General features: G+C 43.8%; 1 protein-coding gene across 2 annotated transcripts in view; it reads left to right on the top strand.

The window, feature by feature from the left end:
* LOC138249825 (putative E3 ubiquitin-protein ligase UNKL) overlaps positions 1-26,923 on the top strand; it is a 668,266-nt gene that overhangs the window by 40,929 nt on the left and 600,414 nt on the right. The window lies entirely within an intron of this gene.

Below are 26,923 nucleotides of genomic sequence, written 5' to 3'. Positions count from 1 at the left end.
ATCACACTGTTAAAAAAAAACAAAAAAAAATTGAAATTCATGGGACCCTCCTCCATCACTTCCTAGCACTATTTTTAAGAAGAAGAATAAAATATACCATACAACTTAATGTTAGCAGTGTTGTGGCCAAACCATTCACATCCACTGCACTGTGAAAGTAGTGGGGTGCCTAATTATTGTCAGGCGGCGTAGCTTCGGGTGGGTGCTACACTCCCCCTAGTAAATTAATTTTCTGATAGTTGAGTACAGATGCTTTCAGTTGGGTATGGTGATATGTCTGCTGGATTTCACCAGGAATTTTTACATATATTTAGACAATAAAGCACACACACTCTCTCAGTATTTAAAATCGTCAAAAATATTGGTAATATTGGGGGTTATTACAACTTTGGAGGAGGTGTTAATCCGTCCCAAAAGTGACGGTAAAGTGACGGATATACCACCAGCCGTATTACGAGTTCCATAGGATATAATGGACTCGTAATACGGCTGGTGGTATATCCGTCACTTTACCATCACTTTTGGGACGGATTAACACCTCCTCCAAAGTTGTAATAACCCCCTTTATGTTTTCCATTAACTAGTACCCCGACCAAACTGCACCCCCCTCCCTTTCCACTGCTCCTTTGGCCCCTCACTTGCACCCTGCTTGTGGTATAATGTATTTCAACATCATATGCCAGCCTGATTGTCGGAAAAATCTGAAGCTCACTACCCCCACCCCGCACCCCAATCTTCATGAACAACCTACGCCCCTGCATATAGTGCTACCTGAGAGGAGTGTCTGACTCTCCAGGTGAGGTATGGGAAAATATGGAACCAGTAAAAAATGGGTATGGAATTACATTCTTTACACCATAGTTCTGCCAAGGTATTGGCTAAAAAAGCATAGATTTTAAAGACAGTTCTGACAAGAATTTAATGCATGTCAGTGTCTGGCACACAAACAGAAGCATTATTTATCTGCAACACCGAATTCTTTATGTTCGTATTATTAAATTGTGTGCTGTTTCTCAGAGCTGCTTCCGGGGATTGATTTCTTGGCTGTGCTATTTCCTTATACAGCCCTGAAAGCAACCATTTTCCCCTCCATCCAGTGCTTTAAATGGGCCGGTACTGTCCGGTACTGAGTACCGGCACTTTTTTATTTTGAGAGGTAGAGTACCGGCACATCTCAAGAAAAACGTAATACTTTTAATTGGAGAGTACCGGCACTTCTCGGAAACATGCAGGTACTCTAGCACAGAGTACCTGCACTTCAAATTTTCCATTTCAAGCACTGCCTCCATCCCATATGGCTTGTCCATCTCCGTTATCTGTGTGCGGTGACTGTTTAACGAAGACGTCTGTCTTTCTTTTTATTAACTGTATTATGTATTTATTGATTCATTTATTTAAAAACAAACACTATCTTTTTCACAGAGGGCTGGAAAGACAATTCATGTTATTCTAGTCAGGGTGAAAACAAATATTAAAGAACGCGCGAGTAACCTCGTATGTAAGGAGGCGCAGTGACGGGCCCGCTAGCGTCTGGCATCAAGGCGCTTCCTCAGGGACTGAAGAAGGCGTCGGATCTGAAACCTTTTGGTCGGACCTGTCCAGCCTGTAAAACAGCATTTTAGTAAGATAAACACAGGAGCGCCACTTTCTCTGCTGTTATTCATGCTGCGACATCGCCAGTTGTGTGAACAAGTAATCATCTTGCTGGTTACTACACCAAGAAGTCGCGGCTAAGTGTAAATACAGAAATATGCTTTCTGCCGCCGCTTGGAAGGCTTTAGAACAGAGGATGCAATCAAGCTCGAAATGAGACCGAGCAGCTGGAAACACTGAGAAAACAGAACGGGTGCGGTTAATTTGAAAACAGATGCTGTAGAACTGACGTTCCTTCGTTTGTATGGGGGAGAGAAGGTACAGGTGAAATCTCAAAATATTCAACTTTCACCTAGTGCTTAATTTATACATAAAAACGTGCCGGTGCCCAAAGCCCTCCTCTTAAACACGCGGCTGCTGCAATTAAATGTGCGAGCACGGAATACTGAGGCAGCGTAATCCTGAAACCACCTCGTGCCTCTTCAATCCATATAAAGCCACTCCCTGCCCCTTCAGATCACTGTAGCAGCTTTCTACTTTCTCCCTTTGTGATACTTTTTCGTTTTTCCCTTCCTCCGTCTGTCCCATATGTGTCTTTTGCTCGCAGCAAATGCTTGAGGCAGTGGAATAAGCCCCGGCCCTCAAAAATAAGCTCGGGTGCTCAGCACCGGAAACAACAAGCACAAATTAAGCACTGGTTTCACCCTTGTGCAGTTGCTGGAGAGGGTTCGGGAGCTGAGGTAGGTTTAATGGTTCAACAGGCAACGCCCTTTAGCACAGTATTGCCAGAGTTACTCGCACAATGACCCATATTTATGGGGAATTGGCCTACCGCAGCGCCACAAGTCTTCTTGTGGAAGGGCAGGAATGCACCGTATTTATGAAATGCCGTGCATTCATGTCCTTTCCCTCTGCACTGGCACACAATGGGCTGCCTAGCACTAATGCAGGCACCCTTTCACCATGGTGTAAGGGTGTCTGTGTTGCATGCAGGATTATTTTTGTGCAGGAAGGTGCACCTTCCAGCACAAAAACAATCTTGAGAGTCATTTTCCTCTTTCTATGCAGCACACATGCAAGGAGGAAAAATGAAGCTATTTATCCTCGTTATGCCTCCTCTGGGGAGGCGTAAAGTGTTGCCGCTGCCTCAGGTTTATGTGATTTTGTAAATCTGGGGCAGCGTCAAAATCCATGGGTGTTGTGTGGGAAAACCCCCAGTGAACACCTCCATGGTGCTGAGCAAGGCAACACAGAGACTTGTGCTGCTTTGTCTTACTCCATATCTATGAGGTCATGCAAAGCCAGGCAAAGTGGCTTTGTGTGGCCTAATAGATGTGGTTGCAAGGACTGCGCTGTCAGATCATCAAAAAAAGTGACGCTGGGGCACTGCAAGTCTCTTATAAATATGCCCCTATGTTCCTTAAACAAGTTTTCCTTGAGCGTCACATTGTAGATGCTCCAATGTACATAAAACTACATTTTCATAAACTAATATGTGTAATGACTGATATATTTAATAGATTATTGTCATTTTCTGCTCTTGGAAAATTGAATAAACAAGGTTTGATTTGAAAATGAAGCCTACAAAGAATCAAACATAAAAGCTCTAACTTGCCCTCATTGGATGAGTGTGTGGTCTCCAGGCAGAGGTTCCTCTTGGTTTCCAGAAGTGTTCTAAAGTCTGTGGTTTTCGGTGTCCTTCTTATACCCATTTTGCCCTTTGAAGTAGGCCTACTTCAAAGCAAAGTCTCTGTTGTTTGTGATTCCTGCCTTGCCCAGGCCAGGCCCCAGACACACACCAGGGGGTTGGAGACTGCATTGTGTGAGGGCAGGCACAGCCCTTTCAGGTGTGAGTGACCACTCCTCCCCTCCCTCCTAGCACAGATGGCTCATCAGGATATGCAGGCTACACCCCAGCTCCCTTTGTGTCACTGTCTAGTGAGAGGTACAACCAGCCCAACTGTCAAATTGACCCAGGCAGGGAATCCACAAACAGACAGAGTCACAGAAATGGTTTAAGCAAGAAAATGCTCACTTTCTAAAAGTGGCTTTTCAAACACACAGGGGGTCATTCCGACCCCGGCGGGCGGCGGGCGCCACCCGATGGGCGGAGACCGCCAAAAGACCGTACCGCGGTCAAATGACCGCGGTGGTCATTCAGACTTTCCCGCTGGGCGGGCGGGCGACCGCCAAAAGGCCGCCCGCCCGCCCAGCGGGAAAGCCCCAGCAATGATGAAGCCGGCTCCGAATGGAGCCGGCGGAGTTGCTGGTGTGCGACGGGTGCAGTGGCACCCGTCGCGATTTTCAGTGTCTGCTTTGCAGACACTGAAAATCTTAATGGGGCCCTGTTAGGGGGCCCCTGCAGTGCCCATGCCAATGGCATGGGCACTGCAGGGGCCCCCAGGGGCCCCACGACACCCGTTCCCGCCAGCCTCTTCCTGGCGGTGTAAACCGCCAGGAACAGGCTGGCGGGAAGGGGGTCGGAATCCCCATGGCAGCGCTGCTTGCAGCGCCGCCGTGGAGGATTCCCTGGGGCAGGGGAAAACCGGCGGGAAACCACCGGTTTCCCTTTTCTGACCGCGGCTCTCAGAATTGCCCCAGAAGCACCGCCAGCCTGTTGGCGGTGCTTCCTCCGTCCCCGGCCCTGGCGGTCCATGACCGCCAGGGTCGGAATGACCCCCACAATCTTAAAATCAACTTTACTAAAAGGTGTATTTTCAAATTGTGAGCTCAGAGACCCCAAACTCCAGATGTCCATCCGCTCCAAAAGGGAATCTACACTTTAATCAGATTTAAAGGTAGCCCCCATGCTAACCTATGAGAGGGACAGGCCTTGCAACAGTGAAAAACGAATTTAGTAATATTTCACTGTCAGGACGTATAAAACACAATACTATGGCCCTCATTCCAAGTTTGGCGGGCGGCGGTTGCCGCCCGCCAAGCGGGAACCGCCAATTGGCAGCTCTGCGGTCAAAAGACCGCGGGGGCCATTCTGACTTTCCCGCTGGGCCGGCGGGCGCCCGCCAAGGGAGCGGCCGCCGGCCCAGCGGGAAAGGGCCTGCAACACAGAAGCCGGCTCCGAATGGAGCCGGCGGTGTTGCAGGTGTGCGACGGGTGCAGTTGCACCTGTCGCGCTTTTCACTGTCTGCTAAGCAGACAGTGAAAAGCATACTGGGGCCCTGTTAGGGGGCCCCTGCACTGCCCATGCCAGTGGCATGGGCAGTGCAGGGGCCCCCAGGGGCCCCAGGACACCAGTTCCCGCCATCCTGTTTCTGGTGGTGAAAACCGCCAGAAACAGGCTGGCGGGAAGGGGGTCGGAATCCCCATGGCGGCGCTGCTTGCAGCGCCGCCATGGAGGATTCGCCCAGCCGGGGCTAATCCGGCGGGAAACCGCCGGACCCGGTTTTCCGACCGCGGCTTTACAGCTGCAGTCGGAATGGGCACTGAAGCACCGCCAGCCTGTTGGCGGCGCTTCCGTTGCCCGCGGCCCTGGCGGTCTTTGACCGCCAGGGTCGGAATGAGGGCCTATATGTCCTACCTTAACCATACACTGCACCCTGCCCTTGGGGCTACCTAGGGCCTACCTTAGGGGTATCTTACATGTAAGAAAAGGGAAAGTTTCGGCCTGGCAAGTGGGTACACTTGCCAAGTCGATTTGGCAGTTTAAAACTGCACACACAGACACTGCAGTGGCAGGTCTTGGACATGATTACAGGGCTGCTAATGTGGGTGGCGCAACCAGTGCTGCAGGCCCACTAGTAGCATTTGATTTACAGGCCCTGGCACCTCTAGTGCACTTTACTAGGGACTTACTAGTACATCAAATATGCCAATCATGGATAAGCCAATCACATACACCTGCTCAGCTCCAGGGTACCCTCCCAGGTGATAATGTGTGCTACAAATCTGCAAACCATAACATAACATTAAACTATGGTCTTAATTTCACTCTAATGGACTGTAAAGTGGCTACCTGCAAAGATGAAGAAAAAATATGATAACAATGAGAGAAACATGGCCTGTGTTCCTTATGTAGAAAATGTTGTGGATTAGAATATCAGCTATGCTTCAACACGCTTTCATGTCAGGTTCTAAAAGTAAATGCCCAAAGACAGTAGCAGACACTGCCACAGAACAGATCTGAATTCATGGATCAAAGGAAACTGAGCATATCGCTCGCAGTAGATGAAGATCCACAAAGGACGGCTCAGCCCAAAAAAATAATTCCAGTGAAATTGAGGTGAGAGAATAAAAAGGCACAAAGTAATAATGGACTGGCACAGATTGAAGCAATCCGAAAACTACCTCTCCTTTAGTGTAATGTAATTACTGTTCAGGTAGTATGCATTGTGGCATCGAAGCCTGGCAGACAGTCCTGCAAAGAGAACACCAACACCCTCTAGTCAGTTTAACCAGTCTGAAAAGCAGAGATTTAGTCACTCTGCTTCACTATTTACTTATATCTTCACCAACCAAATTGTAGGTAAGCAGTTTCTCATGCATCTTTGCCTTATTCTATATATGATGATTTGTTCAGGACTAAATTTACCTATGTACTTTTAAGCACTCAGATCAAATAGACCCTTGTTTTTGTAAGCAAACAAATATTTTTCATGAGAAACAGGTTTTGCCACTGTTAAAGTTCTTTACTGTACCTAGATGCTATTTTCTTTCTTTTTCTTCTGTTTTTTTCCTATAGTCTTTGGAAGCAGATGCTTTTAATTACTCTCCTTGTCCTAATGATAAACTTAAGATTCATGCAAGTGGGTCAAAACATTGAAATACTTGCTCTGGGTACTACTGGGTTATCCTACTGGCATTTCTTACCCACAATGCCATGCAGCTCCCAAACTTTAGATAAAATCACATATTTTCCTTACATTTCTGTGAGGAGAAGTTCTGGAAGCTTCAGAAATCCACAAAAGTCCTACCATCCCAGCATTTCCACACTTCTCTCAATGAAAGCATAACCTATTTGTGTGTCTGGATGTAGCGCCTTTGACAAGAAAGGACCTAAAACACGATATGGAGCCATCACATTTTTGCCATTAAAAAGGATCCTTTCGGTGAAGTTGAAAGCTGTGGAATTTGGCCAAGGTTCTGCATCACTCAGGGAAACCTTCCAAACCCAAATACTCTGAAAGCTAGAGTTCACAGTGGTTCAAATTGCTTTGATCCCACTATCTCTTCCTACCCACAATACCCTGGAAATATTTGGACTCTGATTGGATACCTAGGATTCAAATATTTCTCCGGATAAGAACTGTGCCCCACTTACTGCAAGCTAACAGCAAAACAATCGCCACAGGGAAGTATAGTGATTGGTGCCATCATCTGTGTGGCAACCTACCTTGACCATCTGCCTTTGACAAGATGTCTATGAAAACAAACTTAGGTAAGCTATGACTACCTCTTCAGTTGGAGTCCTGGCTGATACTGTGTGAGTGCCAAATGGGGCTTTACTAACACCTGTTTGTGGCAGCCTGCGATTTAAGCACAGTCACTGCTCTAAATCCAACTCTTTACAGTGCATGGAAGTTGGGAATGTCTGAGGATGCATTTGTTACTTACTTCCTGGAAAGTGTGACCATATCTGCATTTAAAAACTGAAGTAAAGATGCTCTGGCAGACTCTCCTAAATGACTAAATAGCACTTCCAGAAAGAGTGAGAGGCTTAGGGTTTGGCACACAAAATACTGCTTCAAAATGTGGTTGATATCCTGTTCACCGATATATACAATGCAATGACTGTAATGCAGTTGTACTACGATGGACAGAACATCGGACACATTTCAATAGTAGGTGAAAGTTGCAAGCAAGCCACAAGTGTTAGACCTGACAGCCTTAGGGTGGTCACCCCTAACTTTTTGCCTGCCTCCCTCCACTTGTTGGACACTGTTTTTGCTGGTTTTTAGACTCTGCGCACTTTACCACTGCTAACCAGTGCTAAAGTGCATATGCTCTCTCCCTTTAAAAATGGTAACCTTGGATCACACCAAATTGGACTATTTGATTTTATGTATAAGTCCCTAGTAGAGTGCACTATATGTGCCCAGGGCCTGTAGACTAAATGCTACTAGTGGGCCTGCAGCACCGGTTGTGCCACCCACTTTAGTAGCCCCTTTACTTGGTCTCAGGCCTGCCATTGCAAGGTCTGTGTGTGCAGTTTCACTGTCACTTCGACTTGGCATTTAAAAGTACTTGCCAAGCCTAAAACTCCCTTTTTCTACATATAAGTCACCCCTAATGTGTGCCCTAGGTAACCCCTAGAGCAGTGTGCTGTGTGGGTAAAAGGCAGGACATGTACCTGTGTAGTTTACATGTCCTGGTAGTGTAAAACTCCTAAATTCGTTTTTACACTACTGTGAGGCCTGCTCCCTTCATAGGCTAACATTGGGACTGCCCTCATACATTGTTGAATTGGTACCTGCTGATCTGAAAGGAGTAGGAAGGTCATATTTAGTATGGCTAGAATGGTAATACAAAATCCTGCTGACTGGTGAAGTTGGATTTATTATTACTATTTTAGAAATGCCACTTTTAGAAAGTGAGCATTTCTCTGCACTTACATCTTTCTGTGCCTTACAATTCACGTCTGGCTGGGTTTAGTTGACAGCTCCTTGTGCATTCACTCAGACACACCCCAAACACAGGGTACTCATCCTCACTTGCATACATCTGCATTTTGAATGGGTCTTCCTGGGCTGGGAGGGTGGAGGGCCTGCTCTCACACAAAAAGGACTGCCACGCCCCCTACTGGGACCCTGGCAGACAGGATTGAACTAAAAGTGGACCTGGTGCACCTCTAAGCCACTCTTTGAAGTCTCCCCCACTTCAAAGGCACATTTGGGTATAAAACAGGGCCTCTGCCCCACCACCTCAGACACTTCCTGGAGAAGAAACCTGAACCAGAACCTGCACCCTGACAAGAAGAACTGCCTGGCTGCCTAAAGGACTCACCTGACTGCTTTCTACAGAGGACTGCTGCCTTGCTGTTGCCCTGCTGTCTTGCTGATCTCTTGTTTTGCTGCAGAAGTGCTCTCTGAGGGCTTGGATAGAGCTTGCCTCCTGTTCCCTGAAGTCTCAGGACCAAAAGGCTTCTCTCTTGCAACTGGACTCCTTGTGCGGCGAAAAATTTGACGCACAGCTTGTGCCGCAGTGAAAAATTCACCGCTTGCCGAACCGGAACAACGCCGCTCGACTTCACGAAGAAAAGATCGACGCAGCGCCTGCAGTGCGACAGAAACTTTGGCGCACGGCCCACCTGGGACAACGCCGCCCGACTTCCAGGGGGGAAATCGACGCAGCGCCTGCCGTAAGGGAGAAATTTCCCTGCATCGCCCATCGGAACGAGCTGGTCATCAAGCCCAGGATTCCACGCACAGACCCTGGGGCGTCTGAAAACCCCGCAACCCGAAGAGGAGACCCATCCGCGCACCGGAAATCGACGCAACGTCTTCTCCGCGGGGAAAATAACAACGCAAGTCCGTGTGTGAAGGGGCGAAACCATTTTCCACGAATCTCCTCCTCTGCGGCCCTTTGTGGAGATTTTTCACTCAAACCAGGTACTTTGTGCTTGAAAGAGACTTTGTTTACTTTTAAAAGACTTAAGACACTTTATATCACTTTCCAGTGATATCTTTACATTTTCTTATTGCATCTTTTATCATTTTGACCTGCAAATATCCAGATGAATATTATATATTTTTCTAAACACTGTGTGGTGTATTTTTGTGGTGCTATGTTTGCACAAATACTTTACACATTGCCTTCTAAGTTAAGCCTGACTGCTCAGTGCCAAGCTTCCAGAGGGTGGGCACAGGATAATTTGGATTGTGTGTGACTTACCCTGACTAGAGTGAGGGTCCTTGCTTGGACAGGGGGTAACCTGACTGCCAACCAAAGACCCCATTTCTAACAACAAGCAAGACCAATGTGTACCTATTCATCGGAGTTAGTGAAGACAAGGTGGCTCAAGTCTACTTTAGGGAGAAAAAGTCTTGGATTATGGTACTTTCTTCCAAACTATATGGAAGAATTTGCAAGGCTATACAATTAGTCGAGTAATGGGTCATGGAGAGTATGTATCCATGCAAAGCCATTTAATGGCAGACACTGACCCTCTCAGTTCCACTTCAGTCAGCTTCCTGAAACTTGACTTTTTTGTGGTACAAAGTGAAACAGGTTGCAAAACACATGCAAGGCTAACTTGGGCAATAATATCCACAGTCCTGCCTCTTTTCCTTGCTGAGCGCAAACTCTGCATCTGCAATATTGGAGACCCTTTTGTTCTGGTTCAGGAAAGCGGTTGGCAATTGATGATCTTGCAGCTTTGCAATGTCGTTCACAACTGATGAAGTAGAGTCTACTAACCAGGGTCTATTGCTTCTACAGTAATAAGCCTTTAAATAATAGCTACTTAAAAGTCAAAGAAGGGCATTAGTCTTCCCGTGGTGGTCTGACAATAGCCAGCATACACATTGTATGTTGACAACTCGATCAGGTGGGTAGCCAGCTTCTGATTCTATATCCAAGCTTTACGACTTCCATAATGTGGTTGAAGTACCTGGTCATTTATATCGACTCTACCAATGCACTCTTCTTTGCACTCAATTATACATGTGTGGTTGTGGACTTCTGCCAACTGACCACATACTGTGATCAGAGAAGTGCTTTCATTGTGAAGTGTTTTGAAAACATATCCTTCCTACCTATAATAGAAGTGAGCAGTTTGTTGCAGCACAATGCACTGCTCTAGCGTATTTGGAGATTATTACCACAATGCCACCTTTGCACAGCTTGCTAAAGACCTGGACTACTTTATAGACGTTGTCTACATAAAGGTTATACCCTTTATTAAGGAGTAATTGTGTGAGCTCCCACACAATGTTTCCCCTAATTCCTAAAGTGGAAGGCCAACCTGCAGGCTTTATTGTGGACTGCTTCCAGGCTGTACACCACAAGCACTTTTGCTTTGTATGTAGTGCCTGAACACCAGTCACCCTTTTGCATATGATCAGTGACTCGTTGTCTGCTGCATACTTTCAAAGAGTAAAAATCTTTGGAAACTTGGCAGGAACCACAACAGGAAAATTTCAAGCAACCTGTCGTGGTCTAAATGCTCCTGGGGCAATGCTGCAGAAATATCACTGAAATTCAGCATATGCTGCATAATCAAAAACCTGTCTCTGCTCATGACTAGTGAGAAGCAGGGTGTTTCCCAAACTGTGGAAGTAGGGAAATAGGACTGTACGCATCATTTGTGCACTATTCCTATGCTGAGTTTAAGGCCCAGAAACATTTTTGACTCCCCTAATGTGCCCTATAATAGGGCCACAGAGTGCCTCCCTGCTTCTGTAGAAACTGGCAGACCAATTTGTTTAGTGCAGAATTTCCTCAATAAATCTGTCACCCAGAAAAATATGGAAGTAGCCAATATGCAAAACTTTTGACTGTTGACTTTTCATCCAGCATCTGCAGTAAGTTGGGAAATATGTGTGTGAGCTCAGTTAGTGGGGTGTCAAATGATCATTCTGTCTGTGCTCAGCAAGATACTTGCCTGCACTTTGGATTACTCTGCCACTGTCTCTCAGCTGCACCTATTTTGCTTGCAAAGGAACATCACGACTATCCTGAGCTTGTTCCTCAGAATCACTGGAAGACAATTCATCATCAGATGGAACTCCACCAACTAATTAATCACGTCCAGATTCTGCTCAGATTCTATCTCAGTATCAGAACCTGACTCAGAACTCTAGGCCATCCTTTGAGTCAGGGCCTGGGCAGCAGTCAGTCAATAAAATGCTATATCTGTTAACTATTACTAAAAATTTCATCCTGAAATATGTCATTGTGTCCTATGTAGAATGTAGAAGTAATTGTTGAAATGTTAATGCACTGATAATGCTGTTTATGTATGTGTCTGTGGGTGTGTAGGTATATGTGTGATATGAGTTGAAAGACGTAATGTAATTGTAATTGTATTTATACACCGCTTACTACCCCTGCTGAGGCATCAAAGCACTTTTCGGTGAGTAGCACGCTACTCCGGAACTCAAGAGGAATTAGAGGTGGATTAGTATAGGGAAATATGAGTACAGTATTAGTATTAGTATGAGTTAATTTGAGAAGAGGATATGTGAGTTTGTTAGTTGTATTGACTAGAGAAATGGAGGGATAGAGGAGGGCAGGATCTAGAAGTGTTAATTGGGAGTTTATAGTAAATGGATGAGGCTTGGGATGAGTAAAGGAGAGGTGGAGGAGGAAAGAGTCTGTGAAAAGGGATTAGGGAGATGATAGTTGCAGAAGGGGTTGTGGAGGAGTCAAAGGTGAGATAAATTAGGGAGAATTTAGTAGGGTTGTTTGGGAGATCATAGTAGTAAACTGAGGTTTGGGGTGAGCTAGATGCGCTAGAGGAGGGAAGAGCGTTTGGGATGAGTCAGAGTGGGGATGGAGGATAGATTGATAGAGATATAGGGTGATGGGGAGATAGTTTACATTATTTTTTATTTATTAATTATTTTATTTATACAATTTTAAAATTTTTAATTATTTATATTTTGAATTATATTATAGATTTCATTTTATTTATTTGTATTTATTTTTTCTGTAGTACAGTAGGACTACTAAATAAATGAATAGGTATGTAAACAAGTAGGCCCTCATTTTGACTTTGGTGGTCAATTTCCCTGACTGCCAAAGCCAAACCTGTCACTAGACTGCCTGTGCAGGTGGTCTGCAGACTGCCATACTCAAGTGCTGGCAGTCGTCCGCCATATTTGTGGTGGAAAGTCGCCAGAATTTGTGCTAGCGGTCGGCGTTGCAGAGGCGGTTGCATCGCCAGCACTGTCTCGGCATCAGGGCTCTGCCCGGCTTGGTGGAGCCCTGCTGGCGTGGTGGTGGTGGCGATGCAAGACCGCCAGGACCCATACCCTCCCGGATGTCCTCCTTGCCGGAGAAGGTAAGTGGGCGTCCAAATGGGGGGGAGGGTGCCTATGTGTGTCTGCGGAGAGTGGTGGTGAATGCGTGCATGTATGCGAGTGAATGTGTGTGCACGTGTATGTGCGTGTGTATGGGGGTGTCTGTGTGGATGAATGTGAGTGAGTGGGGGGGTCTGTGTTGATGAATGTGACTGAGTCGGGGTGTCTGTGTAGATGAATGTGAGTGAGTGGGGGTGTCTAAGTGCATTTATGAGTATGCTGAATGGGTGTGTATGTGAATGCATGCATACATGAAGGGGTGGGGGTATGGGTATTTGTGAGTGTGTGGACGGATGGGGTGATGCGTGCATGTGTGTGGACATGTGTGCATGTGTGTGCTGGTGACAAGAATGGAGATTCCTCTTGGCGGGTGAGTGACCACCAGGGTTTTTGTGGCGGGGTGACCACCATGGAAAGCCTGGCGGTTTGCAGCCTCGTAATCCGGATGACAGGCTGAGGCCTGCCACCGGGTTGGAGGTGCTCACCTCCGGCCGCGGCAGGGTTGTGGAGGCTTGTCGTCTGCCAATTCTCACAACTCTCAATGTGGCGGTCCTTACTGCGGCTCTGTGGAGGTAGGACCACCACAGCGAGGCTGGCGGTCTCATGAACTCGTAATGAGAGCCATAGTAAGGGAATATTGTGCAAGGAATATAATAATATGTATAATAATATGAGAAGTAAAGTAGTTTTGTATAAACACAGACTATCAAGATTTGTAATATTTTATGTTAATTAATAAGTGTACTTTTCTAACATTCATTTATCTTTCCTCAATATTTCAATAGCGAAATGCTTGCTGTTAAATAGTTAAGATAACATTTGCTCATTGTGATATAAAAAAGAAAGCAGGAATTCATAAGTATCTAATATAACAACTTATCTAGGAGCTATGCGATGACCTATGAACATGTTAAGCATAGAATAACATACATATATATGTATATACACACACATATATACATACATATATGTATATATATATACACACACATATGCACACACACAAACACACATATATAAATATATGTAACCACAAGTAACTATTCATTTGTTAAACAGGCTTAAAGAGTATGTGTATACTTTATTATTAGGAAATAGTAACTCTACATATTTCTTAAATAACTAAACATATTTAGAATATACACATAATCAGATTATAAATATTTATCAACACAGGCCTATGCAGTCCTTTGCTGTTTGAATATGGTGGTTATAAAGAAAGGAGCCAACTTTCGAGTAGTCTTTCTGAAGACAAGATATTTATCTGTGGATCTTATATTTTGAGGTAATCAATTCTGTAGTTTTGGCTGCTTAAACAGAGAAGGATGTGCCACCTATTGTCTTTTTCTTTTATGGTGGTGTTTTTAGGCAGAGTGACAATCTTGAGTGGGGATTTCTTTGTTGAATGTAGTTGGTTATTTTGTTTCTGACGAAAAGTGGTCCTGTTCCATGTATAGCTTTTGTAGGTGATACAAAGCAGCTTGAAGGTAGATATTCTGGCAGCGGGTAACCAGTGTAGTGCTCTCAAGGCTGGGAAGATGTGGGCTTGTGGCTTTACATGTAATCTTAGCCTGGCAGCTGAGTTCTGAATACATTGTAGTTTTTTCATAATAGAGATGATCCATGTTAGAGGCCATTGGCATAATCCAGTTTGGATAGTACAGGAGAGATAGTAGCCTGAACCTTGTGTGGAAATCTGAGGTGGGAGAAGATGCGTCGCAGAGTCTTCAAAGTGATGAAGCTTGATCATGCTAATTTGTCCACTTGGGCATTCATTGTTCACTTGGCGTCCATTGTATTTCCAAGGTTTTTAACTTCCTTGGATACTTGAGGAGGTGGTCAGGTAGGCGCACAGCGGGTCATCATTTTCCAAGTTGCAACATTTGAGCATTTCTCTTTTTGAAGCATTCAGCTTGAGATGGCTCCAAGTCATCCACTGATCAACGGCTCTGAGGCAACTGAATATTTGTGAGTTTTCAATGTCTTTGGAGCATTCCAATTTAAGTAGTATTTGTGCATCATATGCATAGTTGTGGAATGTGAGTTGAAAATCATTGATCAGTCCTGATAATGACATCATGCAGATGTTGAAAAGCATAGGTGAGACGATTGATCTTTGGGGGACCCCTGCTTTTGTGAGGTAGGGTTTGGACGAGAAGGGGGTGAGAATAGATAATGTTAGTTCTGTTTTGAAGGTAGGATGCAATCCAGTCGAGAGCAGTCCTTTCTGTGCTTGCTTCATGTAGTCTTTGAATTAGGGTGTCATGGTCAACAGTATCAAAGGCAGCTGAGAGGTCCAAGAGATGTAGTGCAGCAACTCCGTTGCAGTCAACTGTGTTTTTAAGATCATCCCAGATTGCTATGAGTGCTGATTCAGTGCTTCTTCCGGCCGGAATCCAGTTTGGTAGTCTGAAGGTATGGAGTTTTCTTTAATGAATTGTGACATCTGGGTGAAAGCTGCTCTTTCTATCAGTTTGCCCAAGTAACGTCCATTTGTAATTGGTCTGTAGTTGTTGGGGTCCCGTGGGTCTAGGTTTGTTTTCTTTAATAATGGACCTACATATGCCTTTTTAAAGTCTTTAGAAAAAGTTCCTTTAGATAAAGAGTTATTGATGATTCTTCTTACAGGTGTGGCAGCAGAAGTAGATAAAAGAATGTTCTTGAAGATGTGTGGTGGACAAGGGTCAGAAGGGCCGAAAGGCCTGCTAGTTTTGACCAAATCCATAAATTCACCTTGTGATATTAGTTTGAAGGAGTGCAGAGGCCGGGTTGGTTTGCTCTTAGAGGGTAATGCTGTGCAACTGAGAGTGTAGTAATGAAAACAATTGGCTCAATAAAAAGGATAAAAAGACTTATCTGTCTCCACACTGCAATGTTAAGAAGTTCTCCAAACAAACTGAAAGAAAAAAAATAATTCAACATGCAACCATAAGGAATAACGCAGAACTGCATGTCATAGACGTCCATGGCACTGAAAGAAACTACTCTGTGTGAGGAAATGTTCCTTGTGAAAGCACAGAATGTGGGTCACTCTCAATGAAATTAGCCATGTGTACTAGGTGCCAATCTGCTTCTGCCCATCACAGCTTATGTGCCAGCCCACTTCAGGCATTGATCATTATTTGAGCCATTCATTTTGCTTCTGCCTTCTACAGAATATATCATAGGCAATCGAAAAGCTCTCTTCACCCACTGTTCTGCTATTGTGCCATTTGCACGTTGCTCCCCTCAGCATGGCATAGGGCAATTTGCCAGCCCACTTCAGCCATTGTTGTGGCTTTCACATTTTGCTTCCACCCACACAGCATTGGGTAATGTGTCAGACCACTTCAGCCATTGATCAGTTATTGAGACATTTTACTTCCTCTCACCACAGCATACATTATGAGGCAATGGGTCAGCCCACTTCATCTACTTATCAGTCACTGAACCATTCAAAATGATCTACCATCCATGAGAGCATACATCATCTATGATGGCAGTGGGTGAGCACACTTCACCATTTTTGTTTTATTCTGCTGCCCTGGTGGAAGCAGAAACACCCAAGCAGCTACAAAACAAAACACATTTGGCTGGTAAATCATGTCCTCCTCAGTGCTCGATTAGCCCCTGCTAAGGAAGGGAAAATCTCAAAATATAAATTTACTGCAGTGGAGGAGTTGACCCATGACGGGGGTGCCACACCTGCTCAAAAACAAAGAATCCCTAATGTCTAGTGGGATTCCTACTCATTTACTATAGCACATCTGTAGTCCATGAATAGGATTCTATCTGAAAAAGGCATTTCTGGAAAAAGAGAGACTCTACCCATTCTTGTATTGCCTCTCCCAAACTTGAGGGAAATGCCTGAGGAAAGCAATTACTAATGGATGTATGTGGAGCTCACTCACCTGCTCCTACTTGCGCTATCTAGTGGAAATAATGAAAAACGTGCACCAGATGGTGCGCTGACAGCACTGATTTGCTGAGGGAGAGATACCATCTGAGTGAGAATTCTCTTCTCCTTCCCATCCATCCAACATACATTTTTCACTGAAACTGAGAAAAAACCTCAAGTGCTTTAGCTATGAATCTCAAATAGGACACCATCCACACCATTCACACCTCTGTCTCATCCTGTTCTCAAAACTCTCTATCATCCTAAAGGGTGGAAAGCATAACCATTTACCTTTTCCCAAACCTGCTGGAACTCATCCAGTGAAAGAGCCTTTGGGTATTTGCAAATAACTCCGCCTCCAATGGTCCCTAAATTCACTGAATTGGCTTGACTAGTTGAACTAATAGGTTCAACTTCCAATTGCTATGATCTGTCAATCACCTTGAGTTCCAATCCACTGCACAGTTCTCCTGGCTGGTAAATATTATTTTTTCAGATAAATGTTGTACTCCAAACAAATCTCCCATAACTCGTATGCACAGTCCATCAATTGCTTTAACCCACTCAACCTAATCAGTTTATATAAATCATGCAGGCACATTGTCCACATGCAAAAAACTGAACATCTCTCCAGCTACCCTCTCAAAGTCCTAAACCAATATACTGAGCGTTCCAACAATTTTTTGAAATAACACTATTTGGGGATAAATAACCAGAAAAGTCAGTTCATAAATCCAAGGTCACATGATATATTTTTGTCATCTTTATTTTGTTTAGACGCTTCCAACCATGTACATGATCACCAGCTGACATGTGTTTCATCCCCAAAGGGACTTCTTCAAGGTCATGTGTGGTAAACAAATTTGAAAACAGTGCCAACCTGACATTTCATACGAGTTACATGCGTTGCATGCTTTTGATGGTACAAGCAGAACTTAAAAGTGAATCAGAGAGAGACTGCTTTAGCCGACTTATAATGTTCCTTTCACAAACCAACTACTACAGCACTATGTGAACAATACCTGACAGGACAGTCAAAATGTAAAAAGGACAAATAAAAATAAAACAAAACAACCATGCTCTGTGTTTAGGCCATATCTGTGATAGAGCACCCGTGTTCGGGAGCAAAAAGTGAACTGAGACCACGAAACGCGTACCAGAGAGAAAAGGAAGTGTGACCCAAACAGAATAGAATATCCTCTACTGCATACTGACTAAACCAGTAAAGAGTAGAAATAAAGGTAATTGTGGCTTAATTATAATTTAAGGGCTGAAATGGAAAGTGGCTTAGAACATTATTTGGTCCAAAATAATTTAGTTGAGTTGTGTGCTGATACTGAAAAGGAAAAGGAAAAGGAAAAATAGTTTCTCTAATTGGTAATCCTCACTAAAGGACTCACTGTGTGACTACAAACTGTAATTCTTGTTCCTTTAACAATAATAAATAAAGTAAGATGATATAGGTGCCAGAGTGCGAGTTTTTTCTATGTTATCTCTAATGAAAAAAGAGGGGTTCCTTAAGAATTGAAGTCCAATTATATATTTGTTCATGGAGAAAAAGGGTAATAAGGGACCCATCGATCTTGTGCCTATGTGACTGTTGAATTCTTCCTAATAACAAATGTAGTCATTCTCATCTGTTTATCATCAATATTTTCAAGCTGTAACTAGGCCTGGGCAGAACTTGCAGAATTTCACTCCGCCGAATTCCATGGAATTACAGAAAAACTCAGCAAGACTCCATGGAATTGTGCAAGCAGATGGAATTAGGCACATTGAGCTGCTTGTGATGATGTTTAGCACCGGGAGCTTCTTCTGTGCTGTAAAATCAGTGCAAATGGCACCACATGGTGCCCCAGAGGGTGCTGCTTCTTTCTGCCACTCAAGTAGATTTTCTCCTGGAGCGGTAGCGTTCTCATCGCGAACGGTCACAACCTGTAGCAACAGTTTGGGGTGAGAAATCTCACTAGGAGGCATTCTAGCACCTGAAAATCACGCTGGGGATGCAAATTCTTGCTTGTGTGTGAGAAAAAAATGCTGCCAAGCGATGGTTGATGGAGTTTTGCCGGAACTTTGCACTCCTACGGAGCACTGCTCACACTGATTTTTACCACCTGGAGCTTCTTCTGCACTGTAACATTAGTGTGATCAGCGCCACATGGTTTGTCAGAGGGTGCTGCTTCTTTCTGCAGCTCGAGTAGATTTTCTATTGGGGGTTGGTAGCTTTCTCAACGAGAACGCTGACAACCATTCGCGACCGCCTGCTTTGAAAAATTTCGCCAGGAGGCATTCTAGCATCTGAAAATCATGCTGGGGGATGCAAATTCTCGCTTGTGCATCAGAAAAAAAACTCTGCCATTCAGCAGATGGCGGAGTTTTGCCAGAACTCCACGCTCCAAGCGGAGCATGAAGTGGGCAAAACTCAGTGAACTCCTCCGGTGGAGCATAATTTTTTGCCCACTCCTACTGTAAATCTAAATGAGAAGTATTAAATGTGTTATCAATAAAATACTGCCAACATCCTAAGTAAAATGTTATGTCAAACCACACCTCACTATGAAGTGGTTTTGCTGTTTAATCATGGATGAAACCATGTAGAGAGCCCGGATAGAATGTAAAATAAATTATTTGTCAACAAAATTGCTGAATTAAGACTTATTGTAGAAATGAGTAGGTGTGATAGGACCCTCCCCACACAATCACTGGGGATTAAAGGGGGTAAGGCAGTAGCCTCATATGACTATACTCATTCACCGGGCACAGAAATAAGTTATTCAGATGAGTTGAGTAAATGTGTATCGCTCCTGTCTTACTTCTTATCCATTTAAAACAAAGCTTAACATGTGGGTTACATTTCTTTGAGAACTCTAAATTAAAAATGTTAAATTACAAGTGACTGGATTTGTAAATGAATAAGAAAATGAATAAGAGTTCAGACTCTTCATTTCGAAGACTTGAGGCTTGCATTTTATATATATATATATATATATATACGATGCATATGTGTTTATTTGCACTGCACATAAACCGCTTTATTTAAAGTCCTCCAGACAACAGTGAAAGGTATTAAAAATCACTGAGCTATGTGTGTTTGTGCTCCCACAGTTATTATACTTAAAATAAAATAAATATTCACCAAAACTTTAAATAAAACCTTACCAATAAGCGTAAGGTGAAGGTACTGAAAGTCACAAGGCTTTGGTTGTTGATGCTCCTGCTGTCTATGTAGCTTGAATAAGAGAAAAGATCCTTAGAGCTTACCCCTGTCCTGTCCTTCTCAAAATGAAATGCGGGCCACACACACCTGAATGTCTTGGATGCTTAAAAACTATGTGCTCCGTAGGGCTAGAGAAAGGACTGTGCTAACCTCTAAACTGTTAAGAGTTGGCCATTTTAGTGTAAGAAAGATATACGGAGAGTAGTGAAGAAAGCAGTGACATGCATATGTGCACCAGAGATATTAGACTTTGGATTAGTCCCCAGTAACAGATAGAAAATTCAAATTCAAGCGACATAAGTTGTACATATATAGCTTTGATTTGTTTCTATATTTATACCACAATGTGTGAGCTGTCATTTGTAAAGTAATACTATTAGCAATATATTTTACATCACATAAAGGTACAGTCTTTGTGACAAATACAAGATCAATATTTAGTATGTCATTAATGCATGTTTGACCACTCCAGTATAGGTCTCAAGGTGTAGGTATTAGAGCAGTTAACACACATAGGTCCTGATTTATACTTTTTTTACGCCGCATTACCATCATTTTTTGACGCAAAAGCGGCGCAAACTTACAAAATATAACTGCATTTTGCAAGTTTGCACCGCTTTTGTGTCAATAAATGACAGTAATGCAGTGCAAAAAAAGTATAAATCAGGGCCATAGTATGATGGTCATTAAGTACATATCCCATATATAGGTTACAATATAACAGGTGATTGTATTTAAGGAAGTGTGCATAGGAGAGCGAAAGAAATCTCCATATAATAGCAATATGATATACATACAATAAGATCATTGTGTTGTTTGTTGAAAGAAATTTCCTAAGAAAACATTAAAGGAATGCATGAAGTTTCCTATGTGTATTATGTTACGTTTACGTATAATACAATACACAACATATTTGGTGTCACAATTAATACATTCCATAATGCTATGTTTCACATATGTGTTGTAACATAATGTTTTCAATTTGTCAACCACATATCTGCACACACTACAATTACCACACTTGTAAAAACCATATAACCAATGGGGCAACCATGTTGTGCTCTACTGTGTGTTGGATGGTCGCATGAAGCTTTGGCACACCTTGTTTCTGATAGTTTGTGCCCTACTGCGTTCTGTGTTTGAATTCTTATTAAGGACTTTCATGAGTGTATTATCAACAGTTAAAGCATGCAAGTGTTTTTAAGAATCCTGTATAGCTTATATCTTTGGGTACTGTAAGGAATGATTAAAGAGATTTTCATATTGTCATGTCTTTTGCCAAATGTTTAGAATTCATTTTTAAAAAGTTCTTTCTCTTTTTTAGTCATGATCTTACAGCTTGCAATTCCCAGGTGTTCTGGGGAGTGGCCCCTTGCCTTTTATCTGTAATCCATATATTACAATTCTTCTAATAAGACATCATCCTGACTACAGCTTTGCCTGAGTCCGGTCATCACACCCAGTGAGAAAGCCTGAACTTGTGATTTTGGACATGCACTGTCTGCAGTTTGTGGTATAGTTTAGAATGTAAACAGTTGTTCGGATTGTACAATGTCATATCTAAAAGTTCTATAGTTATCTTGCTGTAGTTGGTAGTGAATTGAATGCTGCAGTACTTTACATCTTGTAAGGACAATTCATTTCCTGTCCATACAAGGATGACGTTATATGTGTGCCTATCCCAATATATTATGGGGCATATTTATACTCCGTCTGCGCCGATTGTGCGTCAAAAATGTTGACGCACAATCAGTGCAAACGTTGCCCCGTATTAAAACTTTGACGCCCGAGCCCGCGGATGTCAAAATTCCGCCGTGTCATTTTTTTGATGCAGCAACCCGCCTTGCGTTAATTATATGCAAGGCAGGCGTTCCCGTCAAAAAAATGGCTTAAAGGGCCATGCGTCGTATTTATGCTTTCGGGCAAAAATGACACACGGCCGGGAGGCGGAGCCAGAAAATGACGCACAGCCCGATTTGCGTCAAAATTTTAACGCCTGGGTCAGGGCAGGAGTTAAAATGGGGCAAACACACCTGTATTTAATCAGAACACACAGAACCAACAGCAGAGCAGCAGAGCAGCAGAGCAGCAGAGCAGCAACAGGGAGCCATGGAGGTGATTCTAATCCAGCGTGCACGCAGACGCAGAGCCCAGCAGCAACAACAGCAGCTACAACAACATCAGCAGGGACCCCAAAGGCAGCGCAGAAGGCAGGAGAGGATATTCCGCCCAAGAACCACCCTGCAGGGCCTCAGGGAACACGACATCATACAGAGGTACCGGTTGAACTGGCAGGCCATTCAGCAGCTGCTGCGCAACATTGAACAGCAGTTGGCACCCACTTTGATTACACCCCGCACCATCCCAACAGAAACAAAGCTGCTTGCCGTACTTCATATGCTGGCAAGTGGCTCTTTCCAAACAACTGGTGCCCTGGTTGGCGGAATATCACAACCATCATTCTCTGCCTTTTTGCCCAAAGTCTTGGATGCCATCATTCGACTGACACCCTCCACATCTGCTTCCCTAACACACTGCAGAAGCAGCAGGAAACAAAACAGGGGTTCTACGCAATCAGTGGCTTCCCACACGTCCTTGGTGCAATCGACTGCACACATGTACGCCTGCTGCAACTGAACACCTCTACCGCAACAGGAAGCACACACATTCCATCAACGTGCAGGCCATTGTCGATCACCAGGGATTGATCACCAATATCATGGCTAAATATCCTGGGAGTGTATATGACTCATACATCTTCCGTCACTGCACCATGAATGAACACTTCCAGGATGGACGGTATGGCAATGGACTACTTGTTGGTAAGTACAAAAACATACTTATATACACACTGCATAGCAACCCTCTAGGACACACAACACATACACTACAACAGCAACATGTGAACAGGAACATACTGAGGTCGTGACATCGCTAGCTATGTTTCTGAAGTCACCATTGAACCTGTCACACATCGGAAATTACTGTACAGCCTAATGTTAAGACGTCAATGAGTGTGGTTGCCTAAATGTCACCTTGCAAATTGTAAGTGTCAGAATGACCTTTACATTAATACATTGCATAAGTTTGAAGGTATGGGATGTCCAGGGTACTTTGATATGAACGTGTTAACAACACTTTCAATTTTAACTGTGCATGGAACTATCATCTCACCCCCAGTGAGGACACACGGACACCTGTATCACAAGTCACAATGCTAGGGAGGGCACACTGTACTGCAAATCCCAAAACATACTGCTGACAAACCGTTAGCAGACAAACACTTGTTCAGCCAAGGAAACAACACAGTGCAGATGGTACAGCCTACAATCATAGGATGCCACATTAGTACACAAAAGAGTCACAGACAACACAAGACAACTACTGCCATGAAAGGTCTTTTCAATAGTGCCAGCTACATCAACATGATCCCATTCATTTTCTCTTGCAGCAGATCATGGGTATGGCATCCAGCCATGGATTATGACACCATTTGGCAACCCAAGTACTGCTGCAGAGCGTGCATACAATGAGGCCCATAGGAGGACACGCAGCATTGTCGAGCGGACCTTCGGCATCCTCAAGTCAAGGTTCCGCTGCCTCGACATCACTGGTGGTAGCCTCCTAAATTTCCCCGAGATGGTCTGTAGGATCATCCTCACATGTGCAATATTGCACAACATTTGTATCAAAAGAAACATTACCCTCCTGGAACCAGAGCCACACACGCCTGAACAGTAGGAAGAGGAGGATGCTGGCCTGCAACAGGAGGGGGAACTACAGAACACAGCTGCTGGTATACGCAGGCGGCAACAGATTGTAAATAATTTCTTTTGAATATGATCACCTTCACCACTTTAGTTAACGAATTGAAATAAACACCTATTCTAATCACCATATCATGGCCTGGCTATTCCTTTTTGCACACCTTCATGTCTACTCATGGAGCATTGCTGAGATACTGAGTAGGACACGGAACATCCCAGAGCTAATGTGATGCCTAACATACAATGGTCAAATACACACACACTCTTAATGACATATATCATGTACATCTCCTTTGAAGGCCAATAGCAGAGGACCACAACTATTTCACACATACATGTTGAAAGCAAGGTCCAATGTAGCATATGGCACACAACTATGACACCATCACTCAATAAGGGGAAAACAAGCCTCATACATGAGGCAGTCAATGTGCTTTGGCATCACTAACAGGAATGCCTGACCAGACCCTTGACAGCAGTTAGTCCAACTGCATCCAATATTTGCAAGGAATATCTGTGACTAGAGTTCCATAGAAGCAGAACATAGACAGCACAAGTGCCACACATATGACATGCATTGCGCACATGACATTCCATGTACATGTCAGCCCATTTCCTAACTCCTGACACACCCATGCACCTGGTCACAACCCACCTGTCGGATGAGGTCCCTGGAATACTAAGATGTGTACCCTGATAATACCTCCTCTACACACACAGACCATCATTAGCAAACCAGTGTACTACACCCTTTCCTAAGGCATGCCATTGTCATATAACACCTGACTGCAAGGACGTCAGGTCAATTTATACACTGTCTTCTAGTTTCAAAGCCCTGTTAGCACATGTAGATTGCTTCCCCTTGTGAAAATGTCTGTTGGACCTTAGAATGCAAGTCTCACCTACAGGACTGGTGAGAAACAGATGCAGCCCACACCTGTGATCATCTCCATGCACACCACCCATTTCAAAAAGCACTGCCCCTGATGATGCCTGGAACAGCATAGGAGTTGCCATTATGTAAAATACACCGTCAACCATTGATACTAATTAAGCCGTGTAACACAGCCCTTGGGTTCATTTGTCACCTTCAAAAACACAGGACGTACACAGTTTGACATGTCAACTGTCAACTTTGTCCTCAATACAGTCTCAGTCAGACCACTGATTACGTAACTTGTCAAGTAACTGGATCCTGAATCACCTTGCATTCTGTCAGCCTGACTGTCAACTGTCTGTGCGTCACACTAAAGTATCCCTGTGTCTACATATGTGCCACACGTGCGTAAGCAAACCTCCCATTCATCAGGGGGCATTGGGCATGGGCTTCTTCCATGCATACCCAAATACATTGTATAGCATCATCTGCCTTTTAACTGTACCATTTGAGTTACATCCTCTTGGAAACGCAAAATTCATGGCCCATCCCTTGTCTGGGTTGCATATATGCATGAATGACAAAGTGTGACAGTGTCCCAGGGTCATAGGCAGGGACTGGGTACGGGACTTTCAGCACAACCAGCAACCTCTGATAATGTCCATGAATAATACACAAATGTCAGGACCATGACAGTTCACACACAGCATCACAGTGCGCACAACATAGTGATGGGCCGTGTGCGGTGAATGGCTGCGAGAATAAACAGCACAGAGGCTATGATGTTCCCAGATTCAGTGGGAAGTGCAGAGGCCAACCTGTGTACAAATGTTGTAATGACACCTGCCGGAACATGACAATTGAGACATTATCTCACTCAGCACACCAAGGTTGCCCTGTTGACTGTCTCATTACACGTCTTTAGTGACAGGGTGGGACCATCCACATGTTGGTTCACATGTCCACATCTACTTTACTCACATTGATCAACAAAGGATACTCAGTAGTTACAGGAATAGCTGCCACTGACTCATGATGAGTCCTGGTCCGAACTGTGACAAATTACACCCCAAACAATCTACAGGATCATCATTGGACCACACACATGAACAAGACACCTATGTGCAATTGATCACTGGAAATATGTGGACGTGTGCTGTCTTGTATGCTGGTCCACCACAGCCACTTGATAGTTGGGGCTCACTTCTATGGCCTCAACTGTGGTGTCATCATACATATGAGATTCACCCTTGTCTGTCTGTGCAAACAACATGGTACCCACTTCCTCAATGCATGTGTATGACTAACTGTGGGATTCATCAACTAGTGCCTAGAAAGCTCTTACCAATACTCTAGGACATAGGATGTAGAAAATGTGGACCATTGACATGAACAAGCGTCTGCCATCCATCTGGTGCATGCTATGTCACATGTGGTGTCTATGTGACCCTAAAACTTGAAAGTACACTTTACGGGTGTTGTTACATGTATGACTAGCACAAGGCCTTGCTCATTTTCAATTTGACTTGCATCTTAGGATTGGACACATGGACGTCACATTCATACAACCATATGTACAATTATGCTTCATGTGATACACACACACTTGGTCAACCAACACATTAGTTATCAAAGCACACACTTTGAGCCAAAGGAATTTAGGTATTGTACATATGTGCGTCACAATGCTATCCTCTCCTTATGACAAACATACACAATTTGTGCCACACATATATGTAGGCCACACTTATGACCATCTATTGCGTCAGCCAACTGTAAAAATACTGTGAAGGGTGTAGTGGATGATGTTCCGCTGCAGTATGATGTCACACATGTGAACATACACCATCAACACCATACTGTCTTCAATTAGCCAATCTCTGATGTGTTCCAAATGTAAAATAACCAAAAAACAAGTAAAAATGCCCCAAACCAGTTAATGCACTGTAATTTTGACGTCCCTAGCGGTGTGCGTCATTTTTTGTTTACCAAAACTGTATTTGCGCCATTTTTTTTTTACGCACAGGAGTGATATTTAGCCCGCATCCAGATATTTGTACAGTCCATGTATCATTATGTCGATGCGGGTTAATATTCACGTCTGTGCGTCCAAAAAAATGACGCAAATACAGTTTTGGGCAACAAAAAATGACACATAACACAAAAAAGGTGGACTTTTCATACAGGAAGTGATGTAATAGGATATCCTGTTTACAGATCATATACAGTGGGTGAACTTTCACTTTCACTTTGCAGTCTATGATCCTTCTAGACTGTGTGGCTGTGTAGAGTGTTGTCCAGAGATTTTGTGCTGTATTTGTCCTGTGTGCTATCTGTAAAGTCCTTTTGTGAAATAAATATTGTTTGTGTATACTGTAGTACTGTGTTTTGTCTACATTTGTCCATTTATCTTGTGTATTTCTTGTTTGTGGGAGTCTGTTGTGGGTAGTGTTAGTTTGGGGATAGTTGGGCTCCTTTATTGTTTAGGTTTACTTTTTTTCTGTCTTTTTACCCCTACTTTCACCCTTTTCCCCTTTCTATTTCTTTTACCCCTATTCCTTATCGTCATCTATAAGTATGTCTGGTAGGCCACGTCTTGGCAGGATGGGGGAA

Source organism: Pleurodeles waltl, chromosome 8 (assembly GCF_031143425.1).
Source record: "Pleurodeles waltl isolate 20211129_DDA chromosome 8, aPleWal1.hap1.20221129, whole genome shotgun sequence".
Lineage (NCBI taxonomy): Eukaryota > Metazoa > Chordata > Amphibia > Caudata > Salamandridae > Pleurodeles > Pleurodeles waltl.
This window is presented reverse-complemented; position numbering and strand designations above follow the sequence as displayed.